We start from the raw sequence: 23,291 nt of genomic DNA, 5'->3' as shown, positions 1-23,291 counted from the left end.
AGTAATTGAAGTCCACACCTCTACTAGGTAGACACTTTTTCCAACATGGAGCACTGGTATTGTTGAGTATTATTAGATATTTTCTTGCTGTGTTATATTAGTGATTTGCTTGCTCGTCAGTTCATCCTCAGGAATCAATGTTTCCCATTCAGGGACAGTAAGGCTTCATTCACATTTCCGTCAGTATGCGGCCGTCGCTAAGTGTCGGCTCGACGTACCGACGGACGTTGTGAAAATTCGGCACAACGTGGGCAGCAGATGCAGTTTTTCAACGCATCCGCTGCCCATTCTAAAATCCAGGGGAGGAGGGGGCAGAGTTCCGGCGGCGCATGCGCGGTAGGAAATACAGGACCCGACGTACGAAAAAACGTTCCCTTGAAAGTTTTTTCGTGACGACGGTCCACCAAAATGCGACGCATCCAGTGCATGATGGACGCGACATATGGCCATACGTCGCGATCCATCGGCAATACGAGTCTATGGGAAAAAAATGCATCCTGCGGGCACATTTGCAGGATGCGTTTTTTTCCCAAAACGACGCATTGGGAAGGAGGCCAAACGACGGAAGTGTGAAAGAGGCCTAAGCTGAATGTAAAGCAATCATCCTATCAATCCCCTCTGTATCTCAAGGTCTCAACCCATTTTTCTTCCAGACTAGGCCCATTGTGTGGATAGGGATTGCAGAACCAGGGGAGCCGTCACCACAAGGGGTCTCACATACAGTCCCAGTTGATGAAATATGCTTCATTCTGTGAGCTAAAGGAACATGTTTAAGGGGGAGAAAGAAAAAGACTCAAGGGTTGAATCAGGCAGTTGTGGAGTGACTTCGAAGGGAGAGTTTCCAAGCTGGGATGGATGGATGATCTATGGAGTTTTGGAGAACGGTTGCCGGCTGGATTGGATCCTCCTGCTCTATTGAGGGATCTGTCATCTGGATTTAACAAATTTTCTTAAGGATTGTTGATACATGGATGTTAGTTGTGATATTTGTTTGGAGGAGCCTGTACTGTGACTACAGACTATAATGGTGGGAGATACAAAATTTGTGGGACAACCAAAAATTGGGAGACAGTGAGTATCGCCTGATACCTGGGCAGTAGGACATTGTAGGTTGGCCATCTACCTGGATTTGTTTTACGACAATGGATGTATGGAATAAAAATACTTGCATTGTTGACCTGCTTAGGTGATTATTACAACCCACAACCTCAGATCCTCACAGGCGTAAAAGTGAGTATGACTTTGTTTTTTATTTTTAAATAAATGTGTAAAACAGGATGTTTTGTTTTATTTCAAATAAAGGACTTTATTCTGGCTGTGTGTTTATTTCGATACTTGCTATGAGATTAGTAATGGGGGTGTCCTATAGACGCCTCTCTATTACTATCCCCTGGGCTTGATGTCACCTGACAATACAAAGATGACATCAACCCCAACTCTATTACCTCACTTGATACCTCCACAGGGCAAGTGGGAAGAGTGAGGCTAAGAACCACATTTGGAGCATCTTATGCATGCGCCATTTCTGGGGTGGCTGAGGGCTAATGTTGGTAGCCTAGGGGGCAATATCTCTGGCACCTTCCCAGGCTATTAAAAGCTGTCCATTTAGCCTTTGCTAGTTTGAATTTATAGGGGGACCCTAAGTCATTTTTTTCTGGGGTCCCTTATAAATTCACCAAAAAAGGCTAAGCAAACAGCAGTGAGCTGGTATTAATATCCTGTAAACCTTATGGGGTATTTTCCCTTGTTCCAGATTATTACCATCAGCCCCCAACTTTGGGCTTTCCCTCTGCTGGGTATGAGAACTTCATGGGAGCCCACGGGTTTTTTTTTATTTAAGTCTTAAATTTGCACAGAACACAGCAGGTGCTGAATACAACTCCCATCATTTTTGCCTGGTCGCGCTGAACTCAGGGACACCAGGCGACAATAATGAGAGCTGCCGGGGCCTGGGATCAGTGTAGGTCCGGTTTTAGACAAAATGGAGCCCTGGGCAAAAGTTTAAAGTGGGGCCCCAAATGCTAACATATCGCGCCATCACACAGAAACATTTCTGTTGTATTTGCAAGGGCTAAGTTCAGCCCGCTCGAGGTTTGTTTCACGGCCTCTTTAGGGTAGGTGCACATGTTCAGTAATTGGCAGCACTTTGGACGCAGCACATGTCCGCTCTACCGGCTATTGAAAGCAGGTGAATCTACATGTGTTCATTGAATCGTGCAGATTCACTGCGTCCAATACATTGTACGGGTGACATTTATCTTGCGGAGACAAAGATAAATTGACATGCCGCGGTCTGGAAAGACGCGCTGTATGTCCGTCTCTGCAGGTATGCTGCGGGAATCTGTGCACACATAGTGGGCATGGGATTTCTTGAAATCTCATCCACTAAGCTGTAACATCTGGCCGCTGCACAAGTACGCAGCATCCAACCCCACCTCGTTTACTGACCGTGTGCACATACCATTACTCCGGCTGAGGAAGAATGATTGGGACAGATAGTCCTCGATACAGTATAATGCAGGTTCCATATAGTAAAATGCACTCCCCGTGGTCCTTCCTAGAGTATACTGAGCCCCCTCATAGAGTATACTGCAGCCCCCTCAGGGTCACAAGAAGAGGGTGTTAGGCATCGGGATTCTGCCGCTGCATGGGATGGATTCCAAGCCTCATTTGCCTCTGCGGTCTCCCATTCAGGTTCAGTCGCTGCAGGAGCAGCTGAGCATAGACGTCGGGCCCAGCGTCTTGCTCAGGCTTGTGGTGTACGCTTGGTTACTGTTGGCTCTCCAGCCAAGCCCTTAGTAACCAGTATTATTCTGGGACTTTCCGGCACTCTGGAGTCTAAGTCCGGAGATCACCGTACTGAGCATGTCTGTGACGTGGTGTCTTCTCATTGGTGGTCGGATGTCAGCTGCTCTGGTGATGTGGCATTGCTGGATTGGTCCACAGGCAAGGTCCTGTTTAGCTGGACATGAACCTAGTGTAGCGCCAGAGCGCTAGTATCATTTTATGTACTGTGGAGTGTATGTGTGTGGAGTCTGTTGTGAATTTGGATTCTGGGCTCCCCCGGTGGCTACTGGTGGAATTGAACTTGTGACATCATCTTCCCTGTTCACCTGTTCTGATTAGATCTGGGTGTCGCTATATAACCTGGCTTCTCTGTTAGATGCTTGCCGGTCAACAATGTTATCAGAAGCCTCTCTGTGCTTGTTCCTGCTCCCAGACATCTACTAGATAAGTTGGACATTCGTCCATGTTTTGTTTTTGTATTTTGGTTCCAGTTCACAGCTGCAGTTTCGTTACTGTGTCTGGAAAGCTCTTGTTGATCAGGAATTGCCACTCTGGTATTATGAGTTAATGCCAGAGTCCTAAAGTAATTTCTGGATGTGTTTTGTTAGGGTTTTCTACTGACCATGAAAGTATGCTTTCTGTCTTCTGCTATCTAGAAAGCGGACCTCAAATTTGCTAAAACTATTTTCCTGCTGCGTTTGTTGTTTCATCTCATATCACCGCCAATATATGTGGGGGGCTTCTGTCTCCTTTTTGGGCATTTCTCTAGAGGTGAGTCAGGTCTTATATTTCCCTCTGCTAGCATTATTTAGTTCTCCGGCCGGCGCTGGGCATATAGGGATAAAAAGTAGGACATGCTACCTGGCTACTTCTAGATGATGCGGTAGGTTTAGTTCATGGTCAGTACAGTTACATCTTCCAAGAGCTTGTTCCTATTGAGGCTTATGCTAGTTCTCTGGCCATGGAGATCATGACAGTTTGACCGGACCACTAAAGGGTTAAAATCCTTGGCTGAGAAAGGAGAGAAATAAGAAGTCTGCTGAAAATTTTTTTTTTTTTTTTTTTTTTTTTTTCTCTAGTAGTTAGTGTGCTCTTAATTGGATCACTTGCCAGTCTGTCTATGCTGCAGTCTTTCTTTTTTTTCTCTCTCCTTCTAATCTTTGAATGGCTCTATGTTCACCTGTCTATAATGGATCTACAGAGTGTAACTGCAGGTTTGAATAATCTCGCCACGAAAGTACAAAGTTTGCAAGATTTTGTTGTTCATGCTCCGGTATCAGAGCCGAGAATTCCTTTGCCGGAATTCTTCTCAGGGAATAGATCTAGCTTTCAGAATTTTAGAAATAATTGTAAGTTATTTTTGTCCCTGAAATCTCGTTCTGCTGGAGACCCTGCACAGCAGGTTGGGATTGTGATTTCCTTGCTCCGCGGCGACCCTCAAGATTGGGCTTTTGCATTGGCACCAGGGGATCCTGCGTTGCGCAATGTGGATGCGTTTTTTCTGGCCTTGGGCTTGCTTTATGAGGAACCTCATTTGGAACTTCAGGCAGAAAAAACTTTGATGTCCCTATCGCAGGGGCAAGATGAAGCTGAAATTTACTGCCAAAGATTCCGTAAATGGTCTGTGCTTACTCAGTGGAATGAGTGTGCCTTGGCGGCTACTTTCAGAGAGGGTCTTTCTGATGCCATTAAGGATGTTATGGTGGGGTTCCCTGTGCCTGCAAGTCTGAATGAGTCCATGACAATGGCCATTCAGATCGATAGGCGTCTGCGGGAGCGCAAACCTGTGCACCATCTGGCGGTGTCCACTGAGAAGACGCCAGAAAGCATGCAGTGTGATAGAATTCTGTCCAGAAGCGAGCGGCAGAATTTTAGACGGAAAAATGGGTTGTGTTTCTATTGTGGGGATTCTACTCATGTTATATCAGCATGCTCTAAGCGTACTAAAAAGCTTGATAAATCCGTTCCCATTGGCACTTTACAGTCTAAATTTATTTTGTCTGTGACCCTGATTTGCTCTTTGTCATCTATTACTACGGACGCCTATATCGACTCTGGCGCCGCTTTGAGTCTTATGGATTGGTCCTTTGCCAATCGTTGTGGGTATGATTTAGAGCCTTTGGAGACTCTTATTCCTCTGAAGGGGATTGACTCCACCCCATTGGCTAATAATAAACCACAATACTGGACACAAGTGACTATGTGTATTAATCCGGATCACCAGGAGACTATTCGTTTTCTAGTGCTGTATAATCTACATGAGGATTTGGTGCTGGGATTGCCATGGCTGCAGTCTCACAACCCAGTCCTTGACTGGAGAGCTATGTCTGTGTTGAGCTGGGGATGTAAGGGGACTCATGGGGACGTACCTTTGGTGTCCATTTCATCATCTATTCCCTCTGAAATCCCTGAGTTCCTGTCTGATTATCGTGACGTCTTTGAAGAATCCAAGCTTGGTTCGTTACCTCCGCACCGAGAGTGCGATTGTGCCATAGATTTAATCCCGGGTAGTAAATACCCAAAGGGTCGTTTATTTAATCTGTCTGTGCCTGAACATACTGCTATGCGAGAATATATAAAGGAGTCCTTGGAAAAGGGACATATTCGTCCATCGTCATCTCCCTTAGGAGCCGGTTTTTTCTTTGTGTCAAAAAAAGACGGCTCTTTGAGACCATGTATTGATTATCGGCTTTTGAATAAAATCACGGTTAAATATCAATACCCATTGCCGTTGCTGACTGATTTGTTTGCTCGCATAAAGGGGGCCAAGTGGTTCTCTAAGATTGATCTCCGTGGGGCGTATAATTTGGTGCGGATCAGGCAGGGGGATGAGTGGAAAACCGCATTTAATACGCCCGAGGGCCACTTTGAGTATTTGGTGATGCCTTTTGGTCTTTCTAATGCCCCTTCAGTCTTCCAGTCCTTTATGCATGATATTTTCCGCGATTTTTTGGATAAATTTATGATAGTGTATCTGGATGATATTCTGATTTTTTCGGATGATTGGGACTCTCATGTCCGGCAAGTTAAGAGGGTTTTTCAGGTTTTGCGGTCTAATTCTCTGTGTGTCAAGGGTTCTAAGTGCGTTTTTGGGGTTCAGAGAATTTCCTTTTTGGGATATATTTTTTCTCCCTCTTCCATTGAGATGGATCCTGTCAAGGTTCAAGCTATTTGTGATTGGACGCAGCCCTCTTCTCTTAAAAGTCTTCAGAAATTTTTGGGCTTTGCCAACTTTTATCGTCGATTTATTTCTGGTTTTTCGGATGTCGTTAAGCCATTGACCGATTTGACTAGACAGGGTGCTGATGTTGCTAATTGGTCCCCTGATGCTGTGGAGGCCTTTCAGGAGCTTAAGCGCCGTTTTTCTTCTGCCCCTGTGTTGCGTCAGCCTGATGTGACTCTTCCTTTTCAGGTTGAGGTCGACGCTTCTGAGATCGGGGCTGGGGCAGTGTTGTCGCAGAAAAGTTCTGACTGCGCCGTGATGAGGCCTTGTGCCTTCTTTTCCCGTAAATTTTCGCCCGCTGAGCGGAATTATGATGTTGGGAATCGGGAGCTTTTGGCCATGAAGTGGGCGTTTGAGGAGTGGCGCCATTGGCTCGAGGGGGCCAGACATCAGGTGGTGGTATTGACTGACCACAAAAATTTGATCTATCTTGAGACCGCCAGGCGCCTGAATCCTAGACAGGCGCGCTGGTCATTATTTTTCTCTCGGTTTAATTTTGTGGTATCGTACCTACCGGGTTCTAAGAATGTTAAGGCGGATGCCCTTTCTAGGAGTTTTGAGCCTGATTCACCCGGCAACTCTGACCCCACAGGTATTCTTAAGGAGGGAGTTATCTTGTCAGCCGTTTCTCCAGACCTGCGGCGGGCCTTGCAGGAGTTTCAGGCGGATAGACCGGATCGTTGTCCGCCTGATAGGTTGTTTGTTCCTGATGATTGGACCAGTAGAGTCATCTCTGAGGTACATTCTTCTGCATTGGCAGGTCATCCTGGAATTTTTGGTACCAGGGATTTGGTGGCAAGATCCTTCTGGTGGCCTTCCCTGTCACGAGATGTGCGAGGCTTTGTGCAGTCTTGTGACGTTTGTGCTCGGGCCAAGCCTTGTTGTTCTCGGGCTAGTGGATTATTGTTGCCCTTGCCTATTCCTAAGAGGCCTTGGACACACATCTCGATGGATTTTATTTCAGATCTGCCTGTTTCTCAGAAGATGTCTGTCATCTGGGTGGTGTGTGACCGTTTTTCTAAGATGGTCCATTTGGTTCCCCTGCCCAAATTGCCTTCTTCTTCCGAGTTGGTGCCCCTGTTTTTTCAAAATGTTGTTCGTTTGCATGGTATTCCTGAGAATATCGTTTCTGACAGAGGAACCCAATTTGTGTCTAGATTTTGGCGGGCATTCTGTGCTAGGATGGGCATAGATTTGTCTTTTTCGTCTGCTTTTCACCCTCAGACTAATGGCCAGACCGAGCGGACTAATCAGACCCTGGAGACATATCTGAGGTGTTTTGTGTCTGCTGACCAGGATGATTGGGTTGCTTTTTTGCCATTGGCGGAGTTCGCCCTCAATAATCGGGCCAGCTCTGCCACTTTGGTGTCCCCGTTTTTCTGTAATTCGGGGTTCCACCCTCGATTTTCCTCCGGTCAGATGGAATCCTCGGATTGTCCTGGAGTGGATGCGGTGGTGGAGAGATTGCATCATATCTGGGGGCAGGTGATGGACAATTTAAAGTTGTCCCAGGAGAAGACTCAGCTTTTTGCCAACCGTCACCGTCGTGTTGGTCCTCGGCTTTGTGTTGGAGATTTGGTGTGGTTGTCTTCTCGTTTTGTCCCTATGAGGGTCTCATCTCCTAAGTTTAAGCCTCGGTTCATCGGTCCGTATAAAATATTGGAGATTCTTAACCCTGTTTCCTTCCGTTTGGACCTCCCTGCATCCTTTTCTATTCATAACGTTTTTCATCGGTCGTTATTGCGCAGGTATGAGGCACCGGTTGTGCCTTCCGTTGAGCCTCCTGCTCCGGTGTTGGTTGAGGGTGAGTTGGAGTACGTTGTGGAAAAAATCCTAGACTCCCGTGTTTCCAGACGGAGACTCCAGTATCTGGTCAAGTGGAAGGGATACGGCCAGGAGGATAATTCTTCGGTCACTGCATCTGATGTTCATGCCTCTGATCTGGTTCGTGCCTTTCATAGGGCCCATCCTGATCGCCCTGGTGGTTCTGGTGAGGGTTCGGTGCCCCCTCCTTGAGGGGGGGGTACTGTTGTGAATTTGGATTCTGGGCTCCCCCGGTGGCTACTGGTGGAATTGAACTTGTGACATCATCTTCCCTGTTCACCTGTTCTGATTAGATCTGGGTGTCGCTATATAACCTGGCTTCTCTGTTAGTTGCTTGCCGGTCAACAATGTTATCAGAAGCCTCTCTGTGCTTGTTCCTGCTCCCAGACATCTACTAGATAAGTTGGACATTCGTCCATGTTTTGTTTTTGTATTTTGGTTCCAGTTCACAGCTGCAGTTTCGTTACTGTGTCTGGAAAGCTCTTGTTGATCAGGAATTGCCACTCTGGTATTATGAGTTAATGCCAGAGTCCTAAAGTAATTTCTGGATGTGTTTTGTTAGGGTTTTCTACTGACCATGAAAGTATGCTTTCTGTCTTCTGCTATCTAGAAAGCGGACCTCAAATTTGCTAAAACTATTTTCCTGCTGCGTTTGTTGTTTCATCTCATATCACCGCCAATATATGTGGGGGGCTTCTGTCTCCTTTTTGGGCATTTCTCTAGAGGTGAGTCAGGTCTTATATTTCCCTCTGCTAGCATTATTTAGTTCTCCGGCCGGCGCTGGGCATATAGGGATAAAAAGTAGGACATGCTACCTGGCTACTTCTAGATGATGCGGTAGGTTTAGTTCATGGTCAGTACAGTTACATCTTCCAAGAGCTTGTTCCTATTGAGGCTTATGCTAGTTCTCTGGCCATGGAGATCATGACAGGAGTCTCTACCACTCTGTCTGCAAGTGTTGTGCGTCTCTCTAGCTTGGGACTGTACACATAGGCAGGCAGCTAGCGTCAGTGGGGGCAATTAGCTGTTGGCTTAGCATCTGGTTCCTACATGTGAGCAGTAGAGTTCCAGAGCAAGCGCAACCCTAGTCAGGGTATTAAGCTCCGAGCAGCTCTTTTGTTTCTGTGTGCGAGTGACACAGCTCAGTTGCAGAGCTGCTCTTTTGTTTCTGTGTGCGAGTGACATGGCTCAGTTGCAGAGCTGCTCTTTTGTTTCTGTGTGCGAGTGACACAGCTCAGTTGCAGAGCTGCTCTTTTGTTTCTGTGTGCGAGTGACACAGCTCAGTTGCAGAGCTGCTCTTTTGTTTCTGTGTGCGAGTGACACAGCTCAGTTGCAGAGCTGCTCTTTTGTTTCTGTGTGCGAGTGACATGGTTCAGTTGCAGTTGCATCTGTTTCATTTCTGTGTGCGAGTTCAGTTCACGTGCTGTTCACAGAGTGGCATTCAACCCATTATGTACAGATAATCGCTCGCCGTGTATTCCGTCATTATTCACTAGCAGCAGTTTTCCATCTCTGCACGGTGGACCCCGGGTTGCGATTGCACTTTATTATATATTTTATTTAGTGCAATCTGCCAACCCTAGCAGAGGGGAAATGAGGGGAGAGGGAGCATCACATGATGCTTTATCCTCCATCACTGCTTTCAACTTTTATCAGCATCTATGATGCCGATAAAATGAATGTGCGATGTGGGGAGGGGGCAGCGCTGGGCCCCTCTTACTCAGGGGCCCCATAGCAGTCACTGGCTGGGGGCCCCTTGAGTAGTGGGGGTTCTAGGCAGCTGTATGGTCTGCCTGCCCCTAACGCCGGCCCTGGATCAGTGCGAACTGTACCGCTAGTTCCCAGGCATCAGTATGTGTCAAGCTGATAACACATGGATGTCATCTATGTGTCATCACTGTGCACGTGTGTTTTGTCCATGCTGCTGATAAAAACTGATATGTCTGCGGGTTTTTCACACTGACACACGGTCCATGTTAAAAACCTCACTTGGGCACACCACTATTGAAAACAATGGGTGTGCATGTGTCTGTATTTGCGGCCCTTAAAACGGATCACATACGGACACAAAAAAGGACATGTGAAGGGGCCTAATGCACACACTGGTTTATATTCATCTTCACAGGTTCTTCTGGGTGGGGAGAATCCTCCATGTAAAGAATCTTGGCTCAGCATTCCTTTCTTTGGAAGCAGGTGATCAGTATAAGATGAGGAAAGGTTACAACTTATTTCTTAGAAATAGAATTAACAAGAAGAAAGGAGGTTAGGAAAACATCAAGTCTACTTCACTGTGCCATCAATGGAATAAAATAATCCACACTATCTATAAAGAGAGAGATGGTGAGGGAACAGTTAGCTAATTTGAATGAATTTACATCTCCTGGTCCAGATGAATTACATCCTATGGCACCGAAAAATACGTTCTAGAACTGTGTTTGCCTTTTTTGCTGCTGCATCACACTGTTGACTCATGTTCAGTCTGTGATCTATTATTATGCACAAGCCTTTTTCACTCTTGCTGTTGCTTAGTTCTATTCCTCCCATTCTGTAGATGTCATTTTCATTTTCCTTGAAATGTAGAATCTTGCATTTCTCCCTGTTAAATTTTATTATTATTATTATTATTATTTATTTATATAGCACCATTAATTCCATGGTACTGTACATGAGAAAGGGGTTACATACAGGGTTATAAATATCGTTTACAGTAAACACGTTTACAGTGACAGACTGGTACAGAGGGGAGAGAAGACCCTGTCCTTGCGGACTTACATTTTATGGGATAGTGGGGAAGAGACAGAAGGTCGGAGGTGCAGCAGCTCTGGCGGTGGTGAGGTGGCTGCTCTGGCGAGGCGGCAGAATGGTTATTGCAGGCTGTAGGCTTTCTTGAAGAGATGGGTTTTCAGGTTCCGTCTGAAGGATCCGAGGGTGATGGATAGTTGGACATGTTGAGGCATGGAATTCCAGAGGATGGGGGATATTCGGGAGAAATCTTGGAGGCGGTTGTGTGAGTACCGAATAAGTGTGGTGGAGAGTAGGAGGTCTTGGGAGGATCGGAGATTACGTGAGGGAAGGTATTGGGAGATTAGTTCAGAGATATAGGGAGGGGACAGGTTGTGGATAGCTTTGTAGATCAGTGTTAGTAGTTTGAACTGGATTCGTTGGGGAATTGGGAGCCAGTGGAGGGATTTGCAGAGGAGAGAAGCAGGGGAGTAGCGAGGAGAAAGGTGGATTAGCCGGGCAGCAGAGTTGAGGACAGACTGGAGTGGTGCAAGAGAGTTAGCGGGGAGGCCACAGAGGAGGGTGTTGCAGTAGTCGAGGTGGGAGATGATAAGGGCATGCACAAGAGTCTTAGTAGATTGTGGGGTGAGGAAGGGACGGATTCTGGCAATATTTTTGAGTTGGAGGAGACAAGAGGTGGCAAGAGTTTGAACGTGCGGTTTGAAGGACAAGGCAGAGTCAAGAGTTACCCCGAGGCAGCGGATTTCAGGTGCGGGAGAGAGCGTGATGCCGTTTACCATAATAGATAGATCAGGTAGGGGGGATGCGTGAGATGGGGGAAAGATGATGAGTTCGGTTTTGTCTACATTGAGTTTTAGGAAGCGAGAGGTGAAGAAGGAGGATATGGCTGACAGAAACTCTGGGATTCTGGACAGAAGAGAGGCAACATCTGAGCCAGAGAGGTAGATCTGAGTGTCGTCCGCATACAGATGGTACTGGAATCCATGGGACTTTATGAGTTACCCTAGGCCAAGGGTATAGATGGAAAAAAGTAGGGGCCCTAGGACAGAGCCTTGAGGGACTCCAACAGAGAGAGGGCGAGATGAGGAGGTAGTGTGGGAGTGGGAGACGCTAAATGTGCGGTTGGAAAGGTATGAGGCAATCCAGGACAGGGCAAGGCCTTTGATGCCAAGGGAAGAAAGAATCTGTAGCAGTAGGCAGTGATTGACTGTGTCAAAAGCAGAGGACAGGTCAAGAAGGAGGAGGATGGAGAACTGTCTGTTAGCTTTGGCTGTGAGTAAGTCATTAGTAATTTTTGTCAGAGCAGTTTCGGTGGAGTGGCTGGGGCGGAAGCCAGATTGGAGGTTGTCAAGGAGAGAGTTAGATGAGAGGTGGGAGGAAATTTGAGCGTGGACATGCTGCTCAAGGAGTTTTGAAGCAAACGGGAGCAGTGATATGGGGCGGTAGCTGGGCATAGCAGTTGGGTCAAGGTTAGTTTTTTTGAGGATGGGTGTGATGGTGGCATGTTTGAAGGCAGAGGGGAAGGTACCAGAAGATAGCGATAGGTTGAAGAGATGGGTTAGGGCTGGAATGAGCATGTTAGTGAGGTTGGGGAGCAAGTGGGAGGGGATGGGGTCAAGTGCACAGGTGGTGAGGTGTGATTTGGAAAGGAGGCGAGTAAGCTCTCCTTCAGTGATGTTGGAGAGGGAGGTTATTAGGGAAGGGCAGAGGTCTGGTATATGGAGTGGTTGGGGACGTGGAGCAGTTAGGGTTTGCCTTGCTTGGTCGATCTTGTTTTTGAAGTAGGTGGCAAAGTCCTCGGAAGAGATGAGGGGAGTTGGGGGTGGCAGTGGTGGGCGGAGGAGGGAGTTAAATGTGCTGAACAGTTGTTTTGGGTTGTAGGATAGTGAAGATACAAGGTTAGTGAAATAGGTCTGTTTAGCGGAGGTGAGGGCTAATTTGAAGTCAAATGTAGCTTGTTTGAAAGCAGTGAAGTCGTCTGGCAGGCGTGTTTTCTTCCAACGTCGCTCTGCAACCCTGGGTGCTTGTCTAAGTTTTTTGTGAGATTGTTATGCCAAGGTTGCCTATTGGTTCGTCGCACTTTGCCATACATGAGAGGGGCGACTGAGTCTATGGCTGATGTGAGAGTGTAGTTATAGAACGCGGAGGCGCTGTCCGTGTCGTGGAGTGAAGATATGGAGGACAGGGGTAGGAGAGAGTCTGAGAGACTGTGAATGTCTAGATGTGCGAGGTTTCTGCGTGGATGTGGTAATGGCTGGACATGGGGGGTGGGTGAGGAGGACAAGGATGATAAGGTGAGTAGATGGTGGTCAGATAGGGGGAAGGGAGAGGTTGCAAGATTAGATAAGGAACAGAGGCGGGTGAAGATGAGGTCTAGTGTATGTCCGTCTGTGTGGGTGGCTGTGGAGGACCACTGGGTGAGTCCAAAGGATGAAGTAAGGGCCAGTAGCTTGGAGGCTGCTGGCTGGCGGGTGTCAGTAGGGATATTGAAGTCACCCATGATGATGGTGGGGATGTCAGCGGAGAAAGTGAAGGAGCCAGGTGGAGAATTGGTCGATGAAGGCAGTGGCTGAGCCCGGTGGTCGGTGTTATGATCCGGTGACCTCGGAGCCGCATGAGACTTTCTCAGGAGTAGGTGGTACCTGTACTGACCGCAAACCCTAAACTGTCACCGCAACTAGAAGTAGCCGTGGGGTGTACCTAACACATCCTAGACACCTTGACACAGCCGGAGGACTAAATACCCCTATAGATGGATATGGGAATTCTATCTTGCCTCAGAGCAGAACCCCAAAGGATAGGCAGCCCCCCACAAATATTGACTGTGAGTATTAGAGGAAAGACACACGCAGGCAGAAATCAGGATTTAGCAAAAGAGGCCACACTAGCTAAATAGGAAAGGATAGGACAGAATACTAAGCAGTCAGTATTAAAACCCTAAAAATATCCACAGCAGATAATGCAAAAATTCCACCATCTAACTAAAGACATGAATGTATATCTGCATCTCCTGAGAATCCAACTTGACGGAAATATCCAAACACAGTCTAAGCTGGACAAGAAAAAACATTGAATAGTACTGAATTGTAAAGCACACAGCATGTGTGCTGTAGAAACAAAACCAGACAGTTATCTTTGCTGATTTGGCAGCAGGGCAGGAGGAACCAGACAGAGATGCAAAACCTCCAAGAACAATGGACAACTGGCAAGGGCTAATGAATCCTGCAAACCTAAATATCCCAGTCAGAGCTGCAATCAGCAGGGACACCTGCCCAGGATTGCAACCCAGGGACAACTGCATTACTACCAACAACCACTGGAGGGAACCCAAGAGCAGAATTCACAACAGGTCGGTATATTCAGCTATTTGGAGATTGGAGGGAGCATAGATACGGACAGAGTGAACCTCAAAAGAAGGGAGGATAAGGGAGGGTGGGGTTTGGATAGGGTTGAAAAAAACAGTTTTTAGAAAGAAGGATACCCACTCCTCCACCATGTCTGTTGCCAGAGCGAGGAGCGTGGGTAAATTGGAGGCCACCGTAACTCAGTGCAGCAGGCGAGGCCGTGTCATCGGGAGTCAGCCAGGTCTCAGTTAGGGCCAGGAAGGAAAGGTTGCGGGAAGTAAAGAGATCATGGATCACGTGGAGCTTGTTGCATATAGAGCGGGCATTCCAAAGTGCCCCAGAGAGGGGAAGCAGGGTGGTGGGGGTCAGTGGCACAGGTTTTAAGTGTGAGGGGTTGCGATAGTTTCTCATAGTGTGAGAAGGATAGGGGGAGGATTAGTGATGAATGAGGTGGGGGGGGGTAAGAGAGAGAGGAGATAGTTATGTGGTTTGAGGGTGCAGGGGTATGGGGTTAGTGGAGGAGAGTGAGGATTAGTGGAGCAAAAAACAGTGGGGGAAATGTGAGCATGGTTAAAGAGCAGGGGAGAAAAAGAAGGCAAGTAAAGTTAGAATACAGTGATTAGTCTTACTGTCTGGCCGATTTCTGGACTATTTCTGGTATATTTCAGAAGATACACTTAAAATATGTCACTTGAAATTATATCACATCTGACTACAGTCAGATCTGACCCGCTGCATGCAACTTATAACATTCTAATGACCAAGAAATGAAGCCAGGTGACACAGGGAGGGGAGGAAGGAGGTGGAGGAAGGAGGTGGAGGAAAGTCCACAGCAGAGGACAATTAGCAGATTGCAGTTAAGACAACATTTGACTACCAAAGATGAAGACAGAGGCAGGATAAGATCAAAAGATGGGGCTAGGTGTGAGGAGCACAGAGATGTCAATATGCAGTCAGAAAAGTTTTCAGAATGATACAGGAATTAAAGTCAGGGAAAAAGAAGCAACGTACCACTTAGAACAGAGGGAGAGAAGTACATGGGATTCAGGGGTGCAGTGGCTAATCCAGAGTAGGAGACGTACCAGCAGTTAGAACAGAGGGAGAGAAGTACATGGGATTCAGGGGTGCAGTGGCTATAACATTCTATTAGTTGCTGACCTTTTTTCAAGCTTATCTAGATCCTTCTGAATCCTTTCTCTGTCTTCTTTTGTGTTAGCTATCCATCCTAGCTTTGCATCGTCTGCAAATTTGATCAGTTTACCCTCAGTTCCCTTATCTAGATCATTTATAAAAATTTTGAACAACACTGGGGCCAGGACTGAGCCTTGTGGTCCCCACTTGAAACATTCTTCCAATTGGAGTTGCAGCTTCGATCCATCATAGAAGGAACATTAGATTAGTCTGGCATGACTTGTTTTCTACAAACCCATGCTGGCTCTGGTTAGTTACTGTATTCTTTTCCAAGTACTTACAATGGTGTTCAAAAGTCCTGCATAGGCGTGAAGAAAACTATATGTTTCATACGACTGTGGAGACCTGGGTGTCGTAACCAGTGCCTTCCCCCCTCCCATCAATCCCGTAATGAAACAGACACAGTCCTAGGTGGGTTGAACAGGTCGGTCACAGTTTATTCATTAAATAAGCAGAGAAGGGCAATTACATATCGTAACGAGCGGCTCGCGCCGAGCTCCTGTCCGTGATCGACAGGGGAATTGGACCAACGAGCGGTTACGACCTTTGCCCTCCTCCGCTTCTTCCGCTGTGACTTAATAAAGGTTACTAGGGTTAGTTATATCACATACGTAAATACTTTTTTTTATTTTTTTTTTTTATTTTATTACAATAGCATTCACAAAATTTACATTGTCACGCAGGTTAGTCTCCTCATTAGCCTTTAAAAGGGAGGGAGGGTGGGACAAAAGCTTCCAGGTGTCCGCCGGGAGGAAAAGAGAAAGTTCCCGGCCGGACACCTGGATTTAACCCCTGTAGGAGTGGCCGTAGGACCCCTCCCCTCCAGTGACCACTGGCCGGCTGGGGGTCTTCCAATTAGTGCATCACTAAAGGGGAGTGATGCTAGGGGGGATCTGGCACTGGCAACCTTCAATGCTGCTCTATCAGTGTGCTCCCCAGTCAGAGACGCGCACCTTATTCAGTACCGCGTCTGCCAGACTGTGGAGACCTGGGTGTCGTAACCAGTGCCTTCCCCCCTCCCATCAATCCCGTAATGAAACACACACAGTCCTAGGTGGGTTGAACAGGTCGGTCACAGTTTATTCATTAAATAAGCAGAGAAAGGCAATTACATATCGTAACGAGCGGCTCGCGCCGAGCTCCTGTCCGTGATCGACAGGGGAATTGGACCAACGAGCGGTTACGACCTTTGCCCTCCTCCGCTTCTTCCGCCACGGAGGATCCCGTGTATTACCTACGCGGGACTCCGACCCCACCCATCAATGTTAAGGCCTGTTCAACCCCATCCTGTAAACCAGACAGAAAAATATCGAGGCCAATGTCCTTTAGGTGAACTTCGACCGATCTTAATTGTAGCGTGTTATCTCCTTGTAGGTATTGGTGACAAATCACGATACCGCCTCTTCTTCTCACATATTTTCCTATCCGCGCGTTGAATTTGCTCCTTGTCCGCTCTATGGCTTTTTTATCTCTTGCTCCTCGCCAAACGGCCCGTGGTGTTATATCCGACCACACCAGTATTATGTTCCTGAACAGACAGCTGAACCGTTCCATATCCGTTGTCACCCATTTGTACAATTCGGCCACCTTTTGTTTGCCAAGGTCATTGCCACCCGCGTGTAACACCATTATCACAGGACGTTCCGTCTTCCTTGCTATGCCACCCACCATCTCCTTGAGCACCTGTTTGCCAACCATCTCCTTGAACACCTGATTGCTAACCATCTCCTTGAACACCTGATTGGTCTGTATGATTGAAGAAAATTATACCAGCGTGTCTTATTACGGCGTATCTTTTAACCATTTTTAGCAGGCAAGCTGGGCCATCTGTAGAGTTGACCACCATGTGCCCCTACTGGTGGGATCGCATTTGGATTTTCTAACCCTGATGCGCAGGGCGTCGCAGCATATTACTATGTCCTCATTGATTAAGCCTCCTTCCGACGCATTTTTGACCGCGGAAGCAATTCACTGGTACGCAGTGCTCTGAAAAAGACAGTCGCAAAAGCTGCCGATATGAGGGCCACCTGATATTGAGATGAGCAGACTGTCGGGGATATCGAAATCAGGTCCTGCAATCGTCTCAGAGGAATGGGGCGGCGACATTCTTGGCTTGGCTGAAGCCTTTTCCAACCTTTAATGGCTTGTCTTATGCAGAAGGACTTAGTTACGTCCGCCCAACCCAATAATTGAAAGAAAATGCTAGCCCCGACAATTTACATTGTGCCGAGAGCACGGTTACCGGGTTCCTTTTTTTTTTTTTTTTTTTTTTTGGTATGATGCCTACCGGTGATTCTAAAGGGGAGCGACTGGAAGGGGCCTCCTATTCTCCCCAATTGTACCTCCTTAGCTATTTTTTGTCTAAAAATTTTAGGGAATTCGCGAGCAGATTTTAGGTTATCGGACAGGGTTGGCGTTCTTGTAAACCTGAAAGGGATGAAAAACCCGTCGGAGAATCCCGCTTGCAGCTGCTGAGCCGCTTTCTTATTGGGGTAGCGATTTAGCCAGGGAGTCGCTTTCTTATTGGGGTAGAGATTTAGCCAGGGCCATCGCGGCTATGCTCACTGGGGTTCTGCCGTGTAGGCGCCCTCGTTGAATAACGACCACTGAGTTTTGACCTGCGGCCGCGGAGTAATTAGTGGTCGTGGCTGAAGAGGGGGGGCTGTTTTTGGGACAGCATCAGTCGCAACCACACGTCTGTAGCTTTAACCCCCCAGCCTAGATCGGGCTGTAGGGCCAGACGTCTGCGGAACTCCTCGTCGTACTGACACCAGGCAGACCCGCCGTGCAACTTGTACAAACTATATATCATGTCCTGATATATAAACAGTTCGGAGCAGCGTTCCGGATGTTTCTGGCCCATAATACAGCCCAATACTGCGAAGGCCTGGAGCCAATTATTCATTGTTAGTGCAATTTTTGGTCCCCCCCTATCGAAACCCCCATCGTTAGCTTCATCCACCGTTTGTTGATCCGCTGATAACAGCGACCATATGTCAATATACTCGTTGCTCCAGATTTTCAGTCTAGTTTCCTGATCTATATGGGCGCCTAGCGGGCTGATCCCGCAGAAGAAGGCGTCTTTGTGTAGATTAGCGGATTGTGGAGTTGTATTGTTCACCATTTTTCTGCTCGAATGTGATAGTTGTAGGATTAACTCCTTTACCGCTGAGGTTAGCCCCATTTCCTTTAAATTACCCCCGTAGCGTAACCTTTCCTCGCTACCCTTGGAACACTCACCGCTGTGTGGCTCTGGACGAGTGTACTCCGATCCTGGAGGAACCCCCGCAGATGTTGACGGGGTGATGTCGCAGGATGGGGAAACTCTGGCTCCCGCTACAGCGAGGGACTGGCCGATGTGCTGGCCGTTGCACTGAGTATCGTGCGTTGGAGCCCGATTACAACCACGTAGTGGCGGATTAACGGCTCTGTCTTCAGCGACTGCCTGGCAGTAGTTGTGGCTGGAAGCCGCGGGGGATTGTTCTCCCCGGCTGAAAGCCCTAGATGGTGCCCGAGATTTAGAGGATTTGTCCCGTGCACGATGGCTCCTATCCGGGCTGAGCGATGCATCGGGCCCCTCAGATGATGCCGAAGACAGCCATCCTGAGGCCCGGGATCTGCGTCGGCTCCTATGGGAGCCGAGTCTGCGACGGTGACGGGAGGGGCGTTTAGAGGGGTAGCGCGAATGGCGACGGGAGTTATCAGAGGAGGATTGGGAGGACGCTTGGCGTCTACGCCTTCGTCCGCCGTTACTTAGCGGTGTAATGGGGGGGGTGCAAACATTATTACGAGGGGGATTATTGGCAGTATTCGGTCCTGTAGTGCTACTTAGAAGGGGGGGCGGAAGGAGGTAACTGTATTCTTTTCCATTGCTGGGATGTGGCGGGGCAACACTTAACGGGTAATTTTTATTAGGAATTTTGGCTGTGGGGGGAGGTGTAAAAGTGTCTATGTTTGGTGCGTTTACTGATCTTTCGCAGTGATTCCCGCTGTACAGCTGTTGAGCGCCTTGATCGGTCCTATTGGACCGAACAATGCGCTCTTCAGCTGCCCTGTGACCTGTCCCGACTGACCCCTGATACCCCCGTGCAGGCATCAGTGCTGTGTCTGCCGGGGGTAGACTGGAGATCAGGCGTGGTGGAAAATCAGCACGCTGCTCGGTCGGGTTTGACCGATCAGCGCGCACTGGGGGCTGTGAGGGGTTGATGCCAGCCTCCAGGTTACCCCCTGCGGGCGGCATATATGTGCCCGCAGGGAAGGTAATGGAGGGCTGGCCAGCGCTGTTTCCAGCGCAGAGCTGCGGTGACCGGAAGTGGGTGGGCGGTGACCGGAAGTTGGAGGGCGGAGCCTTCTCAGAGCGCCGGACCGAGCTCGAATGCGCATGCATGCAGCTGCGGGGCGGCGAGGCTGCCCCCTCCCCGACTTGAAGTCGCTCCGCGGCGCGGGGTAGGCGGGCAGACCTCCTCCCACCCTGCGCCGATGGGAGATTCGCCGGAGCCGTCAGGGGAGGGGGCGATGCCTCGCGGCGCCTGGGGCGGCGAGCCTGCTCACCGCAGTTAACCGTAGCAGCGGGGGGAAGAGGCGACGCTGGCCGCTGCCTGCTGCGGCCCGACGCTTCGTCGCCTAGGGGGACTCCGATGTTTTTTCGGCGGGTGCGGCGCCCGTCCCCCCCTCGCCGCCCCCGGGAAGCTGCCTCACCGACCGTACCGCCTGCGGCTGGAAGACCCACGAACCGCCGCTCCCGCCCGGGGGGCTGCACTGCTCCAACCTCCGGACCACAAGGACGCAGCATGGAATGCCCCCCGGCCGGCGAGCTGGCCCGCGTCGGAGGCGAGCCAGCCACGAGGGGCCCCGGGGGAGCGGGAGTAAGGGAGGACGACTCAGCAGGACCAGATAAGGGGATTAAGAGCAGGGGGTCGGGAGAGGGCGCAGGAAGCTGAGCCCTGATATCGGTAAAGAGGGCCTGAAGCCAGTGCTCACCTTCCTGCGCCGTTAGGAGTGGCCGTAGGACCCCTCCCCTCCAGTGACCACTGGCCGGCTGGGGGTCTTCCAATTAGTGCATCACTAAAGGGGAGTGATGCTAGGGGGGAACTGGCACTGACAACCTTCAATGCTGCTCTATCAGTGTGCTCCCCAGTCAGAGACGCGCACCTTATTCAGTACCGCGTCTGCCATTCTGCATCTCTACAGTGAAACTGGTGGGACATATATGTTTTTGTAATCCCTCATCGTATGCCATACTCATTTTTGAATGTCCCAAGTGTATAAATTGTTATGGTAAGCGCATTTTTGATAATTTTTTTTACAGCATAACCATACCTACATCAGTACAGTGTGTAGAATGGTGAACAGGTTTCTAAGTTCATTAACTTCCAATGCAAGTTCACTCAGACTTAAATTTAACTTTTTAAGATTTATTATTCTTTATTTAATTCAGAGTCCTGAAAAGGGCCTTTTGAGTGCATCTTTAGCTTCTAATACTTTATTGGCCAGCCTTTGCTCTTGAGCACCAGCTTGCATCTCTGTGGCATTGAGTGAACAAGCTTCTGCAGATGTTCACGAGTGATGATGTGGTTCCAGGCCTGTATCAGAGCCTCAATCAACTCACTCTTGGTCCTTGGCTGTTTTCTAGATATCTCTAATGATACCTTGTGCCACAAATTTTCAATTGGATTGAGGTCTGGGGACTGAGCTGGCCAGTCAATAGTAGCCACCTTGTTCTTTTTTTTCCTTTCCGTTAATGTCTTAGCTCTGTGACAAGGAGCATTATCATCCTGGAAGATGTAATCCCCTGAAAAGAGGTGTTGAGCAGAAGGAAGCATTTTCTTATTAAGGATGTCTATGTATTTTTTTGCATTAACCATACCCTCCACAATATGAAGCCTTCCAACACCATTGGCTGCCATACAGCCCCAGACCATTACTTTCATCGGATGTTTCACAGAGAAGCTCAAACACTCTGGCTTGTACTCTTCATGTGGGAACCTTCTCACATAAGACTTGCCATCATTTCCTAAAATGCAAAAAGTGCTTTCATCACTAAATAGCACTTTTTCCCACTCCTCCTTCCTCCATTTTAAATATTTCAATGCCCACAGTTTTCGCCTTTGTCTTTGTATGGATGTCATCAATGGCTTCTTTCGGGCCTTGCACCCTCTCAATCCTGCTTCCAAACATCTCTTCCTAACAGTTGATGTTGCTACCTCAATATTGCACTTTTCTTGCCATTCTCGCAGAAGCTGAGGAGAGGTGAGTTTTCGATTGGCAAGGGATGTTCTTATCAGTACTCTATCCTCCCTTTTAGTTGACTTTCTGGGCCGACCAGATCTGGGCCTGTCCTGGGTAATTCCAAGCTGCTTATGTTTCTGCAAAATTCTTACGACTATACTCTGATTACAGCCGACCTTCCTTGCGATCTGGGGGCCAGTATAACCCTCTTCATGTAGCACCACAACTCGCACACGATCCTCCGCTGACAAAAATCTGAAGGCTCCTATCATAAAACTCTACAGTATGATTCAGCTAGATAGACCAACAGATAAAACAAACAAACAAAGCAGCAGATGGGATGTAATGTGATTGGCTGCCATATCCAGGTTATGATTGGTCACAAGAACCTCATCTGTGATTGGCTAATTTTGGATCTGAAGCTGTACAATATTTAGTTGTGCTTTCAATTCCCATATTGTTGCAATAATATCAGGCAAAACTGCTTCAAAAGCTAAAAATATTACAGGGAGAGAATGCAAAATTGTATTCTGAACAAAACCATATATAATATGTCATATTAGCATCGAAGATATTCGACAGAAAACGTTTAAAACTTGAAAAATCAATTTATCCTATACCTATGCAGGACTTTTGAACACCACTGTACGTACATGCAGTTTAATTATTTGTTCAAAGATCTTTCCTGGTATAGAAGTACTTTTCTTTTGCTTTCGACATACCCGCAAAATCCTTTTTTGCTGCTTTTGGTGTCCCTTGCAAGTCTTCCTCTATTACTGGCTTTAGGTCTTCAAACTCTTGCCTTGCATTCCCTGCAGTCAGCATTATATACTTCTTTAGACATACCCCCTCCCTCTTCCATTTACTATATGTTTCTTTTTTTCTTTTTAGCAAGTGTTTATGTAGCGCCCCCACTGCCGCAGGGCCGAGGGGTACCCGGTACCGGGCCTCTGGGTCTCTGCTCTGGGGTTGTCACGGTGGCTAGACCCAGTCCGTGACCCTGCTGAGGGGCGCCCAATGAAAGGTGTGGATGGTGGTGGTAGTGCGGTCCAGTGCTGGGCACAGTAAATAACGAGGACACCAGGTTGCAGTCTCTTTACCTCTTTACTGAAGGCTTCAGGATCCTCAGTCCGGAATACGGTTAACCAGGCTGCGCAAGTCCGGCCGGTCCAATGGCACCTCCAGAGTTCCCTTTGCAGGTGGAAATCTGTGCCTTCCTTCTAGCGCTGTGTGTTGTGGTCCTCCCCTGCTGTGCTTATGGGATAGTCCCCACAACTGTTGTGTCTGTTTCTCGTGTTCCCTCACAACTCGATTCTGATGTTCTTCCTCGTCCCCCAGATGATATGGCTAGGACGCACCCGTATGACGGGTAGGCTCGGAGCTCTTCCTGGACCCTAGTGTCGCCCTTCTCCTGTTGTTGCCCCCTGTGTCTTCGTAGGTGATTTGTGTGAGACAGCCCGCCTATAGCTGACTGTCCTGCCGTAGGTTTGAAGTATTGCTTGGAGCCTAGTACTTCCTCGGCGTTCCGGCCACCGGCTACACGCCTCAGTAGGATGTTGCCTCGTCTTACAGCACGACTCCTACTGGTATTTCTCCTTGTTGCGTTGATCTCGTTTCTCACTCAGCACAATAGACCTCGCTTCTTGTCCTTTCTTGGGGTACCGCCGCTATCTCATGCAGGCGCGGTCCCGTAACGTTCTCTCTGTTCGCTAGGCCTCTGTCAGGATCCCACCCCTGACAGGGACCCCCCTGAGTCTCTCCCCACAACACCCTCTGCCACAGGGTGTTGCCTGTTCGATTCCCAGTCAGCTTCTCTCTAACTTCCTATCTAACCCCCAGTTTTACCAGACTGTGAGGAGTGGCCTAATACATAGTACCCTTAGCGCCCCCTGGAGGCCAGACTGTGAAGTGTTTTGGTGTCTGTGATACCTGGTCAGGTGAACCCCTTCAGT

The 23,291-nt window shown here is 48.3% G+C and overlaps 1 protein-coding gene across 1 annotated transcript in view; it reads right to left on the bottom strand.

The window, feature by feature from the left end:
• The window catches only part of LOC143817874 (uncharacterized), a 146,339-nt gene extending 124,193 nt beyond the window's left edge, over positions 1-22,146 (bottom strand). The window contains exon 1 of the mRNA XM_077299338.1: positions 22,062-22,146. The gene's annotated coding sequence lies outside the window, so the exon portion shown is untranslated. The remainder of the gene's footprint in view (positions 1-22,061) is intronic.
• Positions 22,147-23,291: the final 1,145 nt, after the last annotated feature.

Source organism: Ranitomeya variabilis, chromosome 3, assembly GCF_051348905.1.
Source record: "Ranitomeya variabilis isolate aRanVar5 chromosome 3, aRanVar5.hap1, whole genome shotgun sequence".
In the NCBI taxonomy this organism is placed as follows: domain Eukaryota; kingdom Metazoa; phylum Chordata; class Amphibia; order Anura; family Dendrobatidae; genus Ranitomeya; species Ranitomeya variabilis.
Note: the sequence above shows the minus strand (reverse complement) of the source record. Positions and strands in the feature narration are given on the sequence as shown.